This window comes from Protopterus annectens, chromosome 2.part0, assembly GCF_019279795.1.
Source record: "Protopterus annectens isolate FY-2018-M chromosome 2.part0, PAN1.0, whole genome shotgun sequence".
In the NCBI taxonomy this organism is placed as follows: domain Eukaryota; kingdom Metazoa; phylum Chordata; order Ceratodontiformes; family Protopteridae; genus Protopterus; species Protopterus annectens.
This window is the reverse complement of record NC_056728.1, coordinates 1,741,371,833-1,741,389,518: the sequence shown is the minus strand read 5'-3', so window position 1 is coordinate 1,741,389,518 and position 17,686 is coordinate 1,741,371,833.

Below are 17,686 nucleotides of genomic sequence, written 5' to 3'. Positions count from 1 at the left end.
ACACTAGTAATCCACAGAAATGATCTGCCAATTACAGAAAACAAACTCCTCTCTTGAGAAACAAGAAGAGAGGTAATGCTTGCTACACATGTGCCTTTTTAAAGACAGTTGACACAGGAAGTCATTTACAAGGACCAATCAGGCCTTGCTTCATCACTTCCATGTTAAAAAAAAAATAAAAAAAAAAACCTTACTTCTCTGGCTGCTGCAACCAATCAGGTCTCTTGCTTCACTAAAGTAAAGCAGACTTGATTGAGTACAGCTTACAGGCAAGTGAAAAAAAAGTTTGCAACCTTTTGGTGTTGCCTGAATCACATAGTGATGTCACATAGCCATGTGAACACCCAGGAGGCACCAGACAAGGAGCAGAGGAGAAGGAGAAACCCATGGCTGCATGTGGGGGCCCTTATACACAGTGCGATAATTGGTGGCTCCCTGTAGCCACGGGTTGAGGGGGTGCCTAACTCCAGCTATGCAGATCACTCCACAAACAAAAATGTTTTATTGATTGGTGACTCCATAATGAAATGCAAAGATTCCCCATTCACTAGACTGGATAAAGACAGAGTGACAGTGAGACGCCTTTCAGATGGCGGGATCTCAGACATCTCAGGGGCACTTAGGACCGTTGCACCAGACAAGCATAACTATGCCATGGCAGTTGTGCATGTGGGGGAGAATGATTTGAAATGAAAAATCATATGGAAGGTGCAGAGACACATGTCTGAGCTCTCTATCTTTTTCTTCTTTTTTTTTCAGTTGCTCCTGTTAAAGGTCATCACAGTGGATCATCTGTTTCCATTTCTTCCTGTCCCCTGCATCTTGCTCTGTTACACCAGCCACCGGCACGTCATCTCTCAACACATACATAAACCTTATCTTAGGCCTTTCTCTTTTCCTCTTATCTGACATCTCCAGCTTTAACATCCTTCTCCCAATATACCCAGCATCCCTCCTCAGCACATGTCCAAAACAACACAATCTCACCTCTCTAGCTTTGTCTCCAAACTGCCCAACCTGAGCTGACCTTCTAATATACTCCTTTCTAATTCTGTCTATCCTTGTCACACACAATGCAAATCTTAACATCTTAACTCTGCTACCTCCAGCTCTGACTCCTGTCTTTTGTCAGTGCCATGTTCTCCAACCCATATAACATAGTTGGTCTCACTACCATCTTATAGACCTTCCCTTTCACTCTTTCTGGTATCCGATTGTCACAAATCACTCCTGACACTCTTCTCCACCCACTCCACCCTGCTTGCACTCTCTTTTTCACCTCTCTTCCACACTCACCATTACTCTGAACTGTTGATCCCAAGTATTTAAACTCATCCACCTTCACCAACTCTGCTCCCTGCATCCTCACCATTCCTCTGTCCTTCCTCTCATTCACACACATATATTCTGTCTTAGTCCTGTAGACCATCAGTCCTCTCCTCTCTAGAGTATATCTTCACCTTTCCAGAGTCTCCTTTACCTGTTCTCTACTCTCACTACAAATCACAATGTCATCCGCAAACATCATAGTCTACAAAGCTTCCTGTCTGATCTCCTCTGTCAACCTGCTCATCATCATTGCAAATAAGAAAGGGCTCAGAGCTGATCCTTGATGCAATCCCACCTCCACCTTCAACACATCTGTTACTCCTCCCGCAGACTTCACCACTGTCACACTGCCCTTGTACATATCCTGTACCATTCTTACATACTTCTCTGCCACTCCCGACTTCCTCATACAATACCACAACTCCTCTCTAGGCACCCTGTTATATGCTTTCTCTAAGTCCACAAAGACACAGTGCAACTCCTTCTGACCTTCTCTGTACTTCTCCATCATCACACTCAGAGCAAACATCACATCTGTAGTGCTCTTTCCTGGCATGAAACCATACTGCTGCTCACTAATCATCACCTCCCTTCTTAACCTAGCTTCCACTACTCTTTCCCATAACTTCATGCTGTGACTGATCAATGTAATCCCTCTGTAGTTACTAAAGCTCTGCACATCACCCTTATTCTTAAAACTCGGTACCGATACACTTCTTCTCTACTCCACAGGCATACTCTCACTTTACAAGGTTCCTTTAAACAATCTGGTTAAAAACCCCACTGTCATCTCTCCTAAACACCTCCATGCTTCCACAGGCATGGCATCTGGACAAATAGCCTTTCCATTCTTCATCCTTTTCATAGCTGTCCTTACTTCCTCCTTGCTAATCCATTGCACTTCCTGATTCACTATCCCCACATCATCCAACCTTCTCTCTCTCTCTCATTCTCTTTATTCATGTCTGTGCTCTCTATGCATGTCACACATGCAGGCAAGAAGCTGATACTGAGTAAAATCCTCCCCTTTTCCTGACTGATGCCCAGATCCAAAGAAAAGATGAGTAGCTTCAACAACTGCTTAAATAACCAGTGTCATTTTAGGAGATCCAGTATGGTCAACATGTAGCAAGATGCTCAACGGTTCTATTTGGTTTGCAAGCGTAGTCTGCACCTCTCCTTCAAAGGCTTCTGCATACTGACTCAAGCCTTTGATTTTCAAGACTGCCTTTTTCAGGAGAAGTTCAGTTAATAAACATTCCCACATAGCAAATGTATCGATATCACAGCATGATCACATTAGGGTGTCTCTTGCTTAGTACAAGAAGTCTAATTCACATGATATCTGTTCTTGCAGCACTCCTGTGTTTCGAAGCATCCATGTTTATGCCATTACTGAAACCCAGTTTAGAGTCCCAGAAAGCACTCCCTCCATACCAGGGTCAAGTGCCTGACACTCCTTCATTCTCAGTGTCAAATATGGTGGTATATTCATATTTGTTAGAGACCATATCACTTCTAGACCGATTCCTAGAGACCCATAAATTAAGCTTATTGAACTTTAAATCACACTAAACAAAATCAACTATCAGTTTATCACCTGTTACAGGACTTCATTAATGACCCCAGAGTTCATGTTAGGTTCCTAAATGTCATGGATGAACTCCCCATAAATAAGGAATCCACAATTCTGGGAGACTCTAACTACCCAACAATTGACTAGCGCACCTACACATCCAGTATAAGATATCCTCAGATGGTTTAATACCTACTATATAAAAATTCAATGGACCAGATTGTTACTAGCCTAACTAGAGAATAAAACTTTCTTGACATGGCGGTTACAAATGTAACATAATTTTGTGCAGTTCCCCTAGTAACTCCTTTCTGATTAAGTCAAACCATAAGCTGGTGACCTTTTTTATCAAACTAACTAGACTGATATATATTGGAATTCAAAGACTTCAAGCATGCAAATCTCAAATTCTGTGATGAATTTTTGAAAACTCAGTTTTAAAATTATTGCAAAAATAATTGGAGGGATGTATTCAGTGAAAAAACTGCTGAAAGAATATGGCAACTTTTAAATTGAAAATTCTTTGAATGCAAAAAAATAAAAAAATGTTTAACATCAGAATCTAAGCACATAAAGTCAGGGATATACATTTTGACAAGAACAAGATACTAAGTATAAAATACAATAAATAGAAAAGGGGTTAAATTTAATTTTGAAAACTGGAATAAACAAGCTAGACAGACATATCAAACATAATGTGAGATAAGATCAGGAACATTTTCAAGAAAATGTATATAAAGATATAACGTGGTAGGAGTAAAGACATACAAATTGATGCATTATGTTTGGATTCTAAACTTTATCCTCAAACACAACAGATTATAGATATATTTACAAATTATTATGGAAACAGTTTGGCCTCACAAAATGGGGGTGGGGTGGGGTGATAAATTATGCTGGTAAAATCCAGGTAGCTTAAGAAATTGAAATTAAATTAGATTATACTGAACAAGATTTACACATGCCAGATCCAAACAAAGCACAGGGAGGAGATGGAATTAATAATAATGACATGAGAGCACTCCAGCATGAACTTATGGCACTAGTTCGTTTAAGTATGGGAGATCCCTTAAGATTGGAAACATGCACTTGTGAAACATATCCTTATGGGAAGGGGGAATAGAACAAACTCAAGAGTCATATAGGCCCATAATTTTACTTTCTTGTTGTAGAAATGGAAAAGGTTATTTTGGATAAATTATTACCAGAATGGTCAAGGCTGGGACTTAAAACCATATATCAGCATGCATGTTTTGAAAATAGATCTATAACCATCTGCAACATGATGTTCTTTAACAATATAATAACAGCTATAAATGAAACAGTGCGATGTGATGTAATTTGTACAGACTTAACTTCAGCCTTTGTTAGGATCATACACAACACACTGATCAATAAATTAGAACAACTAGGTACTGATGCAGCCTTGATAAGATGGATAGATGCATGGCTTACAAATATGACATGGCAAGTATTCGGCAATTAGACAGGTGAAATTCTAGGTTACAATCTGTGTGTCCCACAGGGTACTGTCCTATGCCAATACTTGCATCTTTCACATCTATCTTTTTCATCGGTGGTGTTTTACAATCTGCATATAGATGACTTGAAAACTGGTAAGCTGATTATAATTTAGAGGGCATGTCTGCAAATTAACTTGAAAAACTAGGAACCACACACAAGTTGAAGCACAAACTCGTGAGCTGCCAAAAGCTCACTGTAATACATGAACTGACAACAGCTGTTATACAAAACACACTTTAATTCCACGTAAGTGCTTTCATTCCTCTACATGGAACTTCCACAGAACAATAAAAAACACTACATAAAAATGCGTAAAAATACTATTTCAAAACAATCACATGATTATAAATCCACCAGTGTTACAAACATTTAAATCAATTAACAATTAATTAAGACCTAACCAAATATTTTAAGCATTATAATATTTTAACTTCAAGACAGACTTAATAGAGCAAGAGTCATTCAATCCCGGGTACTTCATGGCATCTAACCTTAGTTAGAACACCCAGAGAAAACATTAAAAGGAGGTGGAGAGACAGGTTTGTTATTCCAGGGCTCCCTCACCTCTGGAATAGACTTCTCCTGCAGATAAAGCAGTATGACACATTATATGCCTTCAAACAGAACCTGGATAATTGAAGAGGTATTCATAAGTTCACCTCAGGGTAGATTGCCATGGCCTTCCTTGAAAGGGGCAGTACAGTCTAGTGGGAGATAGTAAGGTACAGTGGTCACAAGTTTCAGTAGTCTTGAGCTTCCTATGATCCTATGACATAATAAAATATTATAAATTATGCTTACTTACAGTCAGGTTCTGAATACACTATTAGTAAGAAAAATTACACGTATGTTTGTCTTTTCGGCTTTTCCTGGTTAGGGGTCGCCACAGCAGAACTCTGGTCCGCTAATGATTGGCAGTAGATTTTTTTATGGTGCTGAGTTGCCAGCCCGATGCCCAGCCTTCAGTGAAGGCACGCCCATTCACTCATATCTTTCAGAGACCACTCGACCGTTGAGAGGACATGCAGACTCCACACAGAAGGCACTCCAGCCAAGAATCAAACAGGAGAACCTTTTGCTGTGAGGCAACAACGCTACCGCTGTACCACCATGGCTTTCCCAAGAAAAATTACAAGTATATATTATGGAAAATAAATTATCTATAAACCTTGATTTAAGCAGAAAAACAATACATTTTAAAGGGTCCCTATTGAAATGTATTTATTTATTTATTTATCTGACATTTGGTGACCGGGTATGTTCGACTAGGCAAGAACCCCTCTTCAGTGGAGGCCTGGGGAGAAAATCTCCAGAGTTAACATGAAACAGCAATTTAAACAATAAGTAATACAATAGGTAGGTATCTGAGTAGCAAAAACAAAAGGGGTTAACTAGTACTGATAGAAAGAGAAGATATTCAAAATACAGATGAATAAGTTAGTACTTAGTATCAGAGATGTAGAAATAATTTCAGAGAAAGTATGGAAGACAATTATGGATAGAGAAGAAATATTAGTAAGGAAGAGAATTAAATAAAATAAATGAATAAAGAAAACTGGGTTAGAGCAAGGGAACAAACAGGAAAGTTAAGAATTAGTTAATAGAGAGTGTGACTTAGGCTAGAGAGATAGATAGGTTAAGGAGGAAAAGGAAGACTAAGAAAAGGGTGAGTGGGCAAGAGAAGGGGGTGAGTGACAGAGAGTAGTACAAAACTTTTATAATACACAGAAAGGTAGGAGGAGGTTGGTTGTTAGTAGGGAAGGAAGGAAGTGAAAAGAAAAGTGAGGGGGGACAGGTAGAAAAAGAGGGAAAGGTGAGAATGGGGAAGAAGGGAATATTTTGGTGGGGTGGTTACACTGACATTTCCTAGAGCTAAGTAGCTATTGTCAGAAAGCTGTGTTAAAGACTTGGCCATGACTGATATTTCTAAGAGCCAAAGGAAGCTTATTCCATAAAAGAGCTGGAAGGTAGCAGTAAAGTTTTGTTCATATGATTTTATGGCTTGTAAATCTGTAAAAGACATTGATCAGCACTTCTAAGGGGGCGAGGTGGATTATAAAGAGACACAAGAGATGACAGACAGGGACAAGAAGAGGGCTTATTAAGGATGGTGTGGATTATAAGAAGTTGAGAGTAGCTATAATGGTATTCTTAAGAGAAGTGATTGTGAAAAGAGGATTTTAAATCATGTAGAGTTTTGGGTAGAAATAGAAGGAGATTAGTCTTTTTGGGGTTAAGAATGATCTGGTTGTTAGAAAGCCAAGTCTCAGTAAGGTTAAAGGAGGTTTGAGTAAGGCAAAACAGATCAGAGAAATTGTCAGCTGTGGTAATGATGGTAGAGTTATCCGCATACTGTATAAGGGAAGACTGAGGACATGATTTATTAAGTTGGTTAGTAAATATGTTAAAAAGAACTGGACCCAAGATGGAACCTTGAGGGACACCCATTTTTACTGGGAGAAAGGGGGCTAGGACTGTGAGCCATTTGACTGATTGCTGTTAGTAAGGTAGCTAGTAAACCAGGGAATAGTGGAAGAGGAAAGGTTTAGTTGAGTTAGTTTAGAGAGGAGGATAGAATGGGAGACAGTGTCAAAGGCTTTGGACAGGTCTAAGAAGAGGCAGAAACTAGTTTACTATTGTCTCTAGCAAGGGAGATAAAGTTAGTAAAAAAGATGAGAGCAGTAGTGGTACTATGGTGAGGGGGGCTAAAACCATGCTGAGTAGGGGTAATGAGGTTATTAAGCATGGGGAAAGACAGGATTTTTTATAAACACAGTGCTCAAGAACTTTAGAGAGAGGTGACAGAATAGCAATTGGGCAGTAATTAGAGAGTTCTACTGAGTTGCCTCCCTTGTGGATTGGAATAGTATAACATTTTTTCCAGAGAGTTAGGGCAAATGATTCATGGATAGAATGGTTGATAAGCATAGATACAGGGTAGGCAATGGAGTCAGCTGCTAACTTTAGAAAATGTGAAGGTAGTTTATCAGCTGATAGAGAGCATGGTTTAAGTTTGTTAAGAAACTTTTTAATCTAGCTAGTGGAGATGGGACTCAGTGAGAATAGAGAGTTATGATGTGGGTGTTTGCTGGGAAGTGGGGGATTGGTAGTGTTTGGAGAAGGTATGCGTTTACTTATGGTATCAATAAAGTAAATATTAAGGATAGAACAGTTTCTTGGGGTGTGTTATTAGGGCAAGGATTGGGTATTGAGGGCTTGCCAGGGTGGAGAAGATGATTAACAGAATGACAACATTTTTTAGGGTTTTTAGTGTGAGTGGTTAGAGGAACTTGAAATAATTTTCTTTTGTCAGTAATAATATGCTTTTTGGCTAGGTTACAGAGTTCCATATATTTTTAATAATGAATAAAGCATTTGATTTTTTTTTTTGCCAGAGTTACCATGCAGAATCTCTAGTTTGAATATTTAGTTGAGTTGTCTTGGAGAGCCAGGGTGAGCAACGTGATTTAATTCTGACTGTTCTGGGAGGGGTAAGGGAATTAAGAATGTTTAAGAAGATGAAGTTAAAGTGATCAATGGCATCATCTAGAGGGAGGTCAGTGAGAAAGGACCAGTTAGTAGCAGACAAATAACTATTGAAAATAGCAGGGTTAAAGTTTGATAATTTATGGCACTCTTTTAACTTGTGTGGCCTAGAACATGGGGAGAGAATTTATGGACACGGTTAGGTGAGTGGTCACTGATTGCATCTGGTAGGGATTCAAGATTATGGGAAAGGTTGGGGTGGGAGACTAGGATCCAGTCTAGAGTGGAACTGGTATTTGTAGATGTATGATGAAAAGCAGGAGAGGAGATAAGCTGCGAATAAGCATATTGATTAAAGCAGGTGGAAGAGGAGTCGGAGCGCATGGTGAGCCAGTTAATATTGACATCTCCTAATATAATAGTTTCATTAGGAACAGTGTCAGACAACCAGTGAAGGATCTGTTCAAGTAGGAGGATATTATAGCTGGGTGGGATATAGATGTCAACTATAGTAACTTGACTTGTGTTTATTTAGCTTGCAGTTAGCAAGGATAAGTTTAGCTGGGTGAAAAAGGAAGTGAGGGATGGTTTGGTGGTGAGGTGAAGATGCAAGAATACATAATTGCAACACATCCTAATTTTTTTTGTGTTCTGTCAAGCCGTAAGATATTGTAGCCAAGGGGGAGAAACTCCTTGTCTATGTTGTGTGGTTGTAGCCAGGTTTCAGAGAGAAAAATAAAGTCAGAGGAGTGTAGAGAAATCCATGAATGAAATTATGGTTTGGTAGTTGCTGAGAAGTTGGAGTACTGCGGTGGTGGTGCTGCGGTAGTGTTGTTGCCTCACAGTAAGACGTTGTCCTGTTTGATTCTCAGCTAGAGCATCTTCTATGTGGAGACATGCATGAATGGGCGTACCTTTGTTGAAGGTTGTGCATCAGGGCTGGCAACTTGGCATGTAAAAATCTACTGCCAATTATTAGCAGACCAGAGTTACGCTGTGGCAACCCCTAACTGGGAAAAGCCGAAAGACACAACAACAACACATTGCTGAGAAGTTGGAGTAATATTATGAAAGTTAGAGGAGATGTTGTGAGGGCCTGGGTTAGGATGAATGTATCCAGAGAGTGAAAAAGTGTTATGGAGATGGAAGAGGACTAAAGATGAGGGATGTGGAGTAAGTAATTTAGGTTTAAATTTAAGATATAGAGTTTTTTGGGAGGAGTTTAATTTTGAGAATGGAGTGATTGCTACAGGAGAAGAGGGTGGGTGAAATGGGAGAGGAGTAGAAGATAAAAGTGTCAGGTAAATAAGAGATAGTTGGAGAGTTGGGGTGCAGATAAAGTTCAATATGGTAAGATGTAAGCATGATAAGGAGTAAGGAGTAGTAGGAGAAAGGAAATATGACAGTAAAAGGAGAAATATGAAAAATAAAGTACTAGGTGAGGGAGGAGTAATTAGAGAAAGAGAGAAATGGGTGACAAAGATTGATAGAAGGAGGGAGGAGCAGAGAGAAAGGGTGGAATAAGACTGGACAATGTTAATGTATGTGGGAATGTGTGAGGGGTGTGAAAACAACTTTAGCTATAAAGGAAATTGATGCAGGGGTGGGTGTGAATGGGGGTAAAGTAGAGGATTGAAGTGAACCTGAGCACAGCGATGGCGAACGCAGCGGGCTGAACCTTGACACCTCGCAGTTCAAGAAAAACAATCAGTTGAGCAGAGAGAGGTAAAAACTGAAACTGCTAAAGAGTAAGAAAGCAAAGGGAAATGAGACTGGATACCAGAGGTAAGCAGGAGAGAAGGAATTAAGGAGCTAAGGGAAAGGTGAGTAAAAGGTACAAGGAGGCCTGTGGAGTAGAGAAGCTACCAGTATAGGTGTCCTAGACTAGCAATGGCATTTGGAAAGGAGCTGGGATGGGGAGGAAAAAGGAGAATGGGTGTTGGCTGGGGTCAGGAAAATATGACTAAGACCAGCTGGCAAAGGTCAGTACTGAACAAGACTCTAGGCAAATTGTTCACAATCAGAACAAGGTACTTTTAGGTGAAACATACAAGAACTGGGAGGTTAACTGTTGCTGGAAGAGCTGTTTTGGCAGTAGAATTCAAGAGACCTGGTACTTGATAGAGATGCTAGAGCTCTTGGAATGCAGACTGTTAGTCCAGCTTAACTACCAGTGAAATAATCAAACCAGGCAGACTCTCTTTAGAGGCAAGAACCATCAGCAGCAGTAAAACTCTTTTCCTCTGACAGGCATAAACATACTGAAAAAAGATAGAAAAACAGGTAAATAGTGAAACTTTTACATCACTCCTCTCCTTTAAACTTCTTTTTTTGCAAGGGGCAATTTCCCCTGTACACTCTGATGTGGGGGAAAGACCCTCAATTCTCATACTTATATATAATAATAATTCCGAGATTGCCATACTTTGGAGAAAAGGAACATTTCAAGAAAAGGCAATCTTGGACTTAGTAGATGTTAAGTCTGTTTTTCTGTCATTCAGTCTCTGCATTGCAGGACTCACCACTGCAGGTGCTAACATTTCAAATGGTTACCAATTCTGAAAGTTGCCCTAATGCTTTAAAAGCATTTTTCAAGGAGATTCACCCCTTTACCCTGAACATGGCAGACAAGCCCTCCATACTCCTGATATGTATGTGTGTGTTTGCGTGTGTGTCAGTATATATATATATATATATATATATATATATATATATATATAAATATATATATATATATATATATATATATATATATATATATATATATATATATATATATATATATATAAAATATATATATATATATATATATCTATATATCTATATATATATATATATATATATATATATATATATATGTGTGTGTGTGTGTGTGTGTGTGTGTGTGTGTGTGTGTGTATATATATATATATATATATATATATATATATATATATATATATATATATATATATGTGTGTGTGTGTGTGTGTGTGTGTATATATATATATATATATATATATATATATATATATATATATATATATATATATATATTTGACATTTGTTGACTGGGTTAGTCCAGCTGTGTTGGTGCCCTTTTTCATTGGAGACCTGGGGAGGAAAAACGTAGACACTTAATTACATAACTATATTACCATAATACATAGGTATATAAACAAAAGTTACCAGCAGAAAAAAAATTATACTGAGTTAAAATGAATGACAAATAGATTCTAAAAATCAGCAAAGTATACCTGGTACAGCACAGAGTAAAAGGTAAACAAATAGAAACATTTGCATTCTTTATCATCACTGCAGCTGAATAGCAGCAGTGGGGAAGAACTAGTTAGGCACAATACATTCTGTTTGCGTCTATAGTAAAATGCAGGTAGAAGGTAGAGAAACTATAACAAGTAGGAGTAATTAGGGAAACATAGTAGAAGCGAAAGGAAGTATGATGACACTAAGGTCAATCAGGGGGATGATCACACTGACATAGTCTTGTATTGTTTAGGTGTTTTTTTATTACATTTCTGAACTGGTGTTTGGGCTTAATATTTTGAATGTCTAGTGGAAGTTTATTCCAGTTCTCAGCTGGGGAATAGCTGTAAAGATTTTTGCCAATGTTGATCTTTGGCTTGTATATGGAAAGGAGATGTTGTTCTGAGCTCCAAAGAATTCTAGGTAGGAAGTAGGGGGAGATGATAGAGGTAATGCTGGGATAGAAAGAGGACTGGTGCAGTATAGAGTGAATTATCTGAAGCCGAGAGAGGAGAAGCTTATGGGGAAGCTCTAGCCAGTTTTCTGAGTGCTAAGCAGTGATGAGAACAGTATGGTAGTTCAGCAGCAAATCTGGCCACTTTGTTGTAAGTGGTCTAGTTTAGAGAGAAGTATGCTTTGCAAGTTGGTGAGGATTTGCGAGCTGCAGAGAAGGGTTGGTAATAGGTAGGCATGTGATAGGGCTGTCTTGGCTTTACTGGGAAGAAAGTTTTTGTTCCTGTAGAGGAGTCTGGGTTTTTGGTGGGTTTTCTTAATGTTACTGAGTACATGTAGGTCAAATTTTAGCTGGTCATCAATAATGACCTTGAGTAGTTTTGTGTGAGTTTCAACTATGATGGGTGTATTATTATGGGAAGTGATAGAGAAAGAAGGTTCATTGCTTTCGGGACAAAGAGTAAGAGTTTACTCTTCTCTGGGCTTAGGATTAGATGGTTCTGATTAAGATAGTTTTCAATAGACAAAAGAAGTTCTGAGTTGTAGTATGGAGATCGGGGAGGGTATCGGCTATGGTGATGACTGTGGAATCATCAGCATATTGTACCAGTGATGACTGTGGAGTGGAGGTAGATAACAGATTGGTGAAAATATTAGAGTAGTGGGCCCAGTATAGAACCTTGGGGAACTCCCATGTTTGTAGGGAGTTCTAGGGAAATAGCAGAAAGCCATTTGACAGATTGGAAATGATTGCTGAGGTAACTAGAGAATCAGGAGATAGTAGAAGTGGATAGGTTGAATTCAGACAGTTTATTTAAGAGGAGGGGATGAGAGATGGTGTTGAAAGCTTTTGAGAGATCGAGAAAGAGGCAAGAGACTAGTTTGTTCTGGTCTCTGGCTTGGGAAATGGTTTTGATGAAGGAGAGGAGGGAAGTAGAGGTACTATGACCAGGGCGAAAGCCATGTTGGGTGGGGATAATTAGGTTCTCTTGGATGAGGTATTGGGGTATTTGTTTGTGTACACATTTTCCAAGATCTTAGAGAGGGGTGATAGAATTGCAATGGGCCTAAAGTTGGATAGTTCATTAGACCTGCATCCTTTAAGATTGGGTAAAGTGTAGAATTTTTTCCAGATTGCAGGGACTTTGGCCTCAGTAATGGATTGGTTAATGAGAATAGAGATGGGTAGGGTAATGGAGTTGGCTGCTTTCTGGAGAAAGAGTGGAGGGAGATCATCTGTTGAGGAGGAGCAAGGTTTAAGTTTAAGAAGCAGGGATTTAATATAGTTGGTGGATACAGTTTTCAGGAGGAAGGCTGAGGAGGTTTTAGAGAATTTAAGAGGGTTGGTGAGTGGGGTAGCATCGGTGTTGGAATTAGAATGGTTGGTTAGTTTTCTGAGTGAGTCTATAAAATAGGAGTTAAAGTTAGTAGCAGTTGAATAAGGGTGTTTGTAGGGCTAGGTTGGGGAGAGGAGGGCTTGCCTGGATGAAGGATTTGGTTAACTGTATGCCAGAACTTCTTAGGGTTGTTTAGGTGTGACTTAGGAGGGTTAGTGTAATAGTTTCTCTTATCATGGGTGATGGCTTTTTTTGTAAGGTTGTGTAAATGTCTGCACTGTTGTAGGTGAGAGGGGAATTTGGTTTTAGTCCAGAGCTTCCAGGTTTTATCCCTCTGAACCATTAGGGAGTGGGTGGAGTTTGTTAGCCAAGGGGATATGGCTGCTTTTATTCTAACATTGTGTATGGGGGCTAGGGAGTTGAGTATGTTAAGGAAAATGTTGCTAAATTCCACTACAGCTTCATCAAGGGGTAACTGGCTGAGGAATGACCAGTTGATAACTGAGAGCTGGCTTTTTAGTTGGTTAGAGTCAACGTTTTTTAATTTGCAACATGCTTTGATCTAATGAGGTTTACACATGTGGAATAAAGTTCTCAGCTGGGGAATAGCTGTAAAGATTTTTGCCAATGTTGATCTTTGGCTTGTATATGGAAAGGAGATGTTCTGAGCTCCAAAGAATTCTAGGTAGGAAGTAGGGGGAGATGATAGAGGTAATGCTGGGATAGAAAGAGGACTGGTGCAGTATAGAGTGAATTATCTGAAGCCGAGAGAGGAGAAGCTTATGGGGAAGCTCTAACCAGTTTTCTGAGTGCTAAGCAGTGATGAGAACAGTATGGTAGTTCAGCAGCAAATCTGGCCACTTTGTTGTAAGTGGTCTAGTTTAGAGAGAAGTATGCTTTGCAAGTTGGTGAGGATTTGCGAGCTGCAGAGAAGGGTTGGTAATAGGTAGGCATGTGATAGGGCTGTCTTGGCTTTACTGGGAAGAAAGTTTTTGTTCCTGTAGAGGAGTCTGGGTTTTTGGTGGGTTTTCTTAATGTTACTGAGTACATGTAGGTCAAATTTTAGCTGGTCATCAATAATGACCTTGAGTAGTTTTGTGTGAGTTTCAACTATGATGGGTGTATTATTATGGGAAGTGATAGAGAAAGAAGGTTCATTGCTTTCGGGACAAAGAGTAAGAGTTTACTCTTCTTTGGGCTTAGGATTAGATGGTTCTGATTAAGATAGTTTTCAATAGACAAAAGAAGTTCTGAGTTGTAGTATGGAGATCGGGGAGGGTATCGGCTATGGTGATGACTGTGGAATCATCAGCATATTGTACCAGTGATGACTGTGGAGTGGAGGTAGATAACAGATTGGTGAAAATATTAGAGTAGTGGGCCCAGTATAGAACCTTGGGGAACTCCCATGTTTGTAGGGAGTTCTAGGGAAATAGCAGAAAGCCATTTGACAGATTGGAAATGATTGCTGAGGTAACTAGAGAATCAGGAGATAGTAGAAGTGGATAGGTTGAATTCAGACAGTTTATTTAAGAGGAGGGGATGAGAGATGGTGTTGAAAACTTTTGAGAGATCGAGAAAGAGGCAAGAGACTAGTTTGTTCTGGTCTCTGGCTTGGGAAATGGTTTTGATGAAGGAGAGGAGGGAAGTAGAGGTACTATGACCAGGGCGAAAGCCATGTTGGGTGGGGATAATTAGGTTCTCTTGGATGAGGTATTGGGGTATTTGTTTGTGTACACATTTTTCCAAGATCTTAGAGAGGGGTGATAGAATTGCAATGGGCCTAAAGTTGGATAGTTCATTAGACCTGCATCCTTTAAGATTGGGTAAAGTGTAGAATTTTTTCCAGATTGCAGGGACTTTGGCCTCAGTAATGGATTGGTTAATGAGAATAGAGATGGGTAGGGTAATGGAGTTGGCTGCTTTCTGGAGAAAGAGTGGAGGGAGATCATCTGTTGAGGAGGAGCAAGGTTTAAGTTTAAGAAGCAGGGATTTAATATAGTTGGTGGATACAGTTTTCAGGAGGAAGGCTGAGGAGGTTTTAGAGCATTTAAGAGGGTTGGTGAGTGGGGTAGCATCGGTGTTGGAATTAGAATGGTTGGTTAGTTTTCTGAGTGAGTCTATAAAATAGGAGTTAAAGTTAGTAGCAGTTGAATAAGGGTGTTTGTAGGGCTAGGTTGGGGAGAGGAGGGCTTGCCTGGATGAAGGATTTGGTTAACTGTATGCCAGAACTTTTTAGGGTTGTTTAGGTGTGACTTAGGAGGGTTAGTGTAATAGTTTCTCTTATCATGGGTGATGGCTTTTTTTGTAAGGTTGTGTAAATGTCTGCACTGTTGTAGGTGAGAGGGGAATTTGGTTTTAGTCCAGAGCTTCCAGGTTTTATCCCTCTGAACCATTAGGGAGTGGGTGGAGTTTGTTAGCCAAGGGGATATGGCTGCTTTTATTCTAACATTGCGTATGGGGGCTAGGGAGTTGAGTATGTTAAGGAAAATGTTGCTAAATTCCACTACAGCTTCATCAAGAGGTAACTGGTTGAGGAATGACCAGTTGATAACTGAGAGCTGGCTTTTTAGTTGGTTAGAGTCAACGTTTTTTAATTTGCAACATGCTTTGATCTAATGAGGTTTACACATGTGGAATAAAGTGGAGGACTTTAATTGGGCAGTGGTCACTAAGGGTATCAGATAGGGTTTTGGGGAAGTGATATTTCTGGGGGTGTGATGCCAGAATCTTGTCAAGGAAAGATGAATGATTAGAAGATTTAGAAGTGTAAGTAGGTGAGGGTATTAGTTGGGTGAAACCATGTAAATTAATGGAGGAGGGGGGGGATTCAGTGGAGAGAGTTAACCAGTTAATGTTGACATCTCCCAGGAGTATTGTTTCATTAGGAAGGTCAGAACAGAGAGAGGAAAGGATACGTTCCAGTACTGTGATGTTGTCACCAGGTGGAATGTAGATTGCAGCTATGTTAAGTGAGATGTGGGTATTTAATTTACAGTTTGCAACAAGACGTTCTGCAGGTGAGACTGGAGGGGAGGGGATAGTTAGAGGGGTTAGAGTAAGGTGGTCAGAGAACATGATAGCAATGCCACCTCCTTTTTTGGGGGTTCTATCTAGTCTTAAGATGTTGTAACCAGGGGGAGGATATCTTTGCCAGGAATATGGGGATTTAACCAAGTTTCACAGAGGGCTATGATGTCTGGGGAGTGTAGAGATATCCAGGAATGGAATTCAGCAGTTTTATTCAGTATGCTTCTCATGTAATATGTGTGTGTGTGTGTGTGTGTGTGTGTGTGTGTGTGTGTGTGTATATATACATACACACACACACACACACACACACACACACACACACACACACACACACACACACACACACACACACACACACACACACAAACACACACACACACACAAATATATATATAGATATACACCTACATATATATATATATATATATATATATATATATATATATATATATATAATTGTTTCACCGGGTGTATATCATATGTTTTAAGTTTTATAACTTTGAACATTAAAATATTGAATTTAAATGTTAGAAGTTATAAAACTTCGAACATATGTTAAGAAAAAAAAAAACAAAAACAAACCCAAAAGGAACTGCTGTAGGCAGAGGGGCCAGCCCCCCTGCACCTCCTACACCCCCCATTCTTTAAAAATACCAACTCTGAGACTGCACTACAGTGCAGTAAGGGAAATCTTCCATTTACTGCACTATAGTTACACTAGTCAGGTAAGTTCCATTTTTTTTTTATTATATGTTTGATGTTTGAAACTTCAAACACTTAAATTTGATTATTTAATGTTTGAAGTTTTCAAACTTTGAACATATAATATAGACCCCCTTCAATCAAACATTGAATGCTCCAAGGAGCAAATACAAGAAGCACAATCTTTTTTGAGTGAATCTAAAAAGACAGAAAAAAATGGAAGAAAACAATCCCCACTGCTAATTATATTTACTAAGTTCAACATCACACAACAGCGGGGAAAGGGCAAATTCCTAGACTCCACCATACTGCAATCTAACACTCAAAGCAGCTGGCAAGCTGAAAAGCAAGGAGGGACTGCAGCCATATTTTATATATGGAGGAGGAATATTCCAACATAGCACTAGATTTCATACCTCTCAATCTCTTAGCAGAAGAAATCTGGACAAAGCCTAAAATAAAGGGGGGGGGCAAAGACCCCAAAATAGGGGCAGACTTTGAATTGTGCGCTTATAAACTAGAAAGAAAGTTGCTGGAATAACAGTTTTATGTCAACATGCATTTTCTGGAGGATTGAAAGTCTGAAACTCAAATGTGTGTCATTATTTAGTGACTTCAGTCCTCAGTGATATGCCAGAAAACCATAAATTTGATTTGAAACAGACCAAAAATAAGAGGCAAAAATCTGGACATTGTGTGAAAATCTGGACAGTTAAGCGGTATGGTGAGTTTATATTTTCCCATATTATTTCTACACATTTGCACTTAAAGTCCATGCTTCCACTAATTGCTGTTATACCGCATGGAAGTTTAGCATGTTTAAACATTGAGCTATGGAGAGACGGAAGCAAGGTTTAACATGACATAACCACAAAACTGCCACTAACATCCAGCTTCTAGTCACCCACCACTGTATCAATGGCATATGACCTGCTTCAAGAAAGGTAAACTCTGATTTTAATAATAAGCAAGCTAGGGAATTACACAATAATGCTCTCAATAG